Consider the following 4,738-nt stretch of genomic DNA (forward strand, 5'->3'; position numbering starts at 1 on the left):
ATGGCTAGAAGGTAGGTGGTTAGGGTTAGAGTTAGAGAGTTAGGGTTGGGCCTGGGGCTAGGGCTGGAGTTAGGGTTAAAGGGCTGGGGTGAAAGGGTTGGGGTTAGAAGGTTGTAGTTAGAGTTGGGTTGGGGTTAAAGTTCGGTTAGGGTTAGAGTTGGGTTAGGATTAGGGTTGGGTTAGGATTGGGGTCGGGTTAAGTTTAGGATTAGGGATTAGGGGTTAGGGATTGGGGATTAAAGAATTAGGGCCTGGGGATTAAGGGATGAGGGAATAAGAGTTTGGGGATTAAGGGTTAAGGTTAGGGTTAGTGTTTGGGTTTAGGAGTTAGAGGGTTAGAGTTGGATTAGGGTTAGAGTTGGGTTAGGGTTGGTTTAGGGGTTAGAGTGTTAGAGGATTAGATGGTTAGGGTTAGGGTTAGATGGTTAGGATTAGGGTTGGGGTTAGAGGGTTCGGGTTGGGGACAGAAGGTCAGGGTTGGGGCTAGATGGTTGGGGTTGGGGCTGCGTTTGGAGCTGGGATTGGGGGTTAGAGGGTTGGAATAAGAGGGTTACCGGGTTGGAATTAGGGTTAGGGTTGGGTTAAGGTTAGAGTTCGGTTTAAAGATATGGCATATGAGATTAGGGATTAATGGCTGGGATTAAGGGTTTGTGTTTTGGTTTAGGAGTTAGAAGGTTAGAAGGTTAGAGTTTTATTAGGTTTAGCGTTAAGGTTCAATGGTTAGATGGTTAAGGGTTGGAGGGTTAGGGTTAGAGGGTTAGTGTTAGTGTTAGAGGGCTGGTGCTGGGATTAGGGTTGGGGCAAGAGTTGGGGCTGGGGCTAGGGTTAGAGGGTGAGCGGGTTAGGGTTGGGTTAAGATTAGGATTAGGGTTTTGAGGGTAGGGATTAAGGGATTAAGGATTTAGGGTTTAAAGGATTAGGGATTAGAGATTTAGGAATAAGGGATTCTGGATTAAGGGGTTAGGGACTTAAGGGTTAGGGTTATGGGTTAGTGTTGGGGTTAGGGGTTGGGATTAGGGTTGGAGGGTTAACAGGTGATGGTTATTGGGTTAGGGTTAGGGGGTTGGTGTTGTTAGGTTTAGGGTTTGTAGGATTAGGGTTGTTAGGGCTAGTGCTGTGGTTGGTGTTTGGGTTAGGGTTAGAGGTTTGGGGTTAGAGGGTTAGGGTTGCGTTAGGGTTAGGGTTGGGTTAAGGTTAGAATAAGGGATTTGGGAATAGGGATTAGGTGTTAAGGATTAGGGATTAAGGGGTTAGGGAATAATTTAGGGAGTAAGGGCTAGGGATTTGGGGTTAGGGTTAGTGTTTGTGTTTAGGAGTTAGAGGGTTAGAAGGTTAGAATTGGGTTAGGGTTGGGTTAGGGATTAGGGATAAAGGCTTAGAAAGTTAGGGTTAGGGTTAGAGGGTTGGGGTGAGAGGGTTGGGGTGAAAGAGTCGGGTTAGATATAGAGTTGGGTTAGGGTTGCATTAAGTTTGGGATTAGGGATTTGGGTTTGGGGTTAGGGATAAAGGGATTAGGTATTACGGGATTAGATATTAAGGGATAAGGGTTTAGGGATAAAGGGGTTAGGTATTCAGGGATTAGGGTTAGGGTTATGGGTTACGGTTGGGGGTTGGGGATTGGGGTTAGAGTTAGAGGGTTAGAGGATTAGGGTTAGAGTTGGGTTAACGTTAAGAATAAGGATTTGGGATTAAGGGATTAGGGATTAAGGGGTGAGAGTTAGATGGTTAGGGTTAGAGGGTTGGGGTTAGAGTTGGGATGGGGTCAGGGTTACGTTTGTGTTAGTGTTAGGGTTTGGTTAAGGTAAGGATTAGAGATTTGGGAATAGAGATTAGGTGTTAAGAATTAGGGATTAGGGAATAAGTGTTAGGGAATACATGTTAGGGATTAAGGGTTAGGGTTATGGTTAGTGTTTGGGTTTAGGATTTAGAGGGTTAGAGTTGGGTTAGGGTTAGAGGGCTGGGGCTAGGGTTAGGGTTAGAGGGTTGGGGTAAGAGACTTGGGTTAGGTATAGAGTTGGTTTAGGGTTAGGGTTGGGTTAAGGTTAGGATTTGGGTTTTGGGGTTAGGGATTAGGGATTAACCCTCTAACCCCAACCCTCTAGCTCTAACCCCAGCCCTAACATCGCTAGCCCTAACAACCCTATCCCTAACAAACCCTAACCCTAACCCCCAAACATTAACCCTCTAACCCTAAACCTCTAACCCTAACCCTCTAACCCTGATCCTAACCCTCTCACCCTAAATCCAACCCCAACCTCTAAGCCCCAACCCCAACCCTAACCCTTTAATCCCTAATCCTTAACCCCTAATCCCTAATCCTAACCTTAACCCAACCTTAACCCTAACCCAACTCTATACCTAACCCAACTCTAACTCCAAACCTCTCACTCCAACCCTCTAACCCTAACCCCAATCCCAACCCCAGCCGCAACCCTAACCCCAAACCCAACCTCAGCCCCCTCTAACCCTAGCCCCCTAACTCTCACCCCCTAAACCCTAACTCCTCAACACAAAACCCGAACCCTCTAGCCATAATCTGCACCCTCTAACCCTGACCCTGACCCTAACTCCTATCAATAAATCCCTAATCCCTTAATCCCTAACCCCTTATCCTTACCTTAACCTAACCCTAACCTTAACCCAGCCCTAATACTTTATACCCAACCCAACTCTAACCCTAACCCAACTGTAACCCCAACCCTCTAACCCTAACCCTCTCACCCTAACCCCAACCCCAGCCCTAGCCCTAACCCTAGCCCTAGACCTAACCCTAATCACCCTAGCCATAACCCTAACCCTCAACCCCCTAACCCTGAACTGCTTATGCCTTAGCCAGTTAATCCTTAACAGCTTAATCTCTAAAATCTCTAATCGTTTAATCCCTAATCCCTAATCCCTAACCCCTAACCCCTAATCTCAAATCCAGAATCCCTAATCCTAACCTTAACCCAACCCTAACCCTAACCCAACCCTGTATGTCACCAAACTCTAACCCCAACCCTCTCACCCTCTAAGCCTAACCCAACCCCAGCCCCAGCCCCAGCCCCAACCCTAACTCTAATCTTCTAACCCTCTAACTCTAACCCTAACCCCAACCCAGTCCTAGCCCTAATCCTAGCCCTAGGTCTAGCCCAACCCTAGCCCTAGCCCTAACAACCCTAGACCTAACAACCCCAACCCCCTAACCTTAACCCGCTAACCCTAACCCTCTAACTCTCTATCCCCAACCCCCATCCCCAAACCCCTAACCCCAGCCCTAACCCATAACACTAACCCCTAACCCCTTCATACCTAAACCTTTAATCCCTAACCCCTTAACCCCTACTCCTTAATATCTAGTCATTTAATCCCTAATCCCTAACACCCTAATGCAACCCTAACCTAAACCCAACTGTAAGCCTAACCCAAACCTATACCTAGCTCAACTCTCTCACCCCATCTCTCTCACCCCAACCCTCTAACCCTAACCCCAACCTCAACCCCAGCCCCAGCCCTAACCCTCTAAGTCTAACCTTCTAATCCTAAAACCCTAACCCTCACCCTCTAACCCTCACCCTAACCCTCTAACCATCTAACCATCTAACCCTCTAACCATCAAACCCTATAATCATCTACTCTAACCATCTAAACATAGAACCATAACCCTAACCCAAATCAAACCCTCTAACTCCTAAACCCAAACCCTAACCCTTAATTCCTAACCCTAAATCCCTAATCCCTTAATTCCTAATATCTAACCTTTAATCCCTAATCACTAACTCTTAATCCCTAATCCCTTAACCCAACCCTAACCTTAATCCCACCCTAAACCAAGCTTAACCCTAACGGTCTAACCCTAACCCTCTAACCCTTACCATCTAAACCTAACCATCGAACCTTCTAACCCTCTAACCCTTACCAACAGTAACCCTAACCCCACTCTAAGCCTGACCCAACTCTAACCCCTAACTCCTAAACCCAAACCCTAGCCCTTAATCCCTAAACCCATCCTTAACCATAACCCAACCCTAACCCTAACACAACTCTAACCCCATTCCAACTCTAACCTCTAACCCCAACCCTCTAACTCAACCCTAACCATCTAACCCTCTAACCGTAATCCTAATCCAACCCTAACCCAACACTAACACCAACCCAGTTCTAACCCTCTAACTCCTAAACCCAAACACTCACCCTTAATCCCTAACCCTTATTCCCTAATCCCTTAATCCCTAACCCTTATTCCCTAATCCCTAATCCTTGATCCCTAATCTGCTTCCCTGGAGACCTGGGCGCCCAGATGACAGCAATTCAGGGCTCCCAGTCACATGCATCTATTGCCTGAATGGGCTGAGCAAAGAAGGATGGTTCTCTCCTCAGTTTTCCCATTGAAATCTACATTTCAGTCCAGGCACTTCTTACCAGAAAAAAACCCAAACCCGCTCACCTGAGGGTTACCTCTTTTTTCCATTTTGGCAAAGAGCTGAGGGAAAATAAAGCATCCCGGATTCTAAACTCCAGGGTAGGAACCAAAATTCAGCGTCGGGGCTGCGGTCGTCGTTTCCGCCCGGAGGTATTTTTGTGCGACACTCTCCAGCTCTACCAGGAAGTTGACAGCTGCCGCGCGTCTGCGGCTGCTGCGTTTCTATGGCGGCTGTTGTGACGGGATTTTTCCTCTTTCTCCGTCACCTGAGGCCGAGCAGGTGACCGCTAGTGCCCCTCCCGAGGCCGAGGCGGCGGCTCCCGCCGTCCGATCGTG

At 47.6% G+C, this 4,738-nt stretch overlaps 1 pseudogene; it reads left to right on the plus strand.

The window, feature by feature from the left end:
• LOC102876835 overlaps positions 1–4,738 on the plus strand; it is a 46,420-nt pseudogene continuing 41,682 nt past the window's right edge.

This window comes from Elephantulus edwardii, unplaced genomic scaffold (genome assembly GCF_000299155.1).
Source record: "Elephantulus edwardii isolate Elephantulus edwardi_28Jun2011 unplaced genomic scaffold, EleEdw1.0 scaffold00292, whole genome shotgun sequence".
Lineage (NCBI taxonomy): Eukaryota > Metazoa > Chordata > Mammalia > Macroscelidea > Macroscelididae > Elephantulus > Elephantulus edwardii.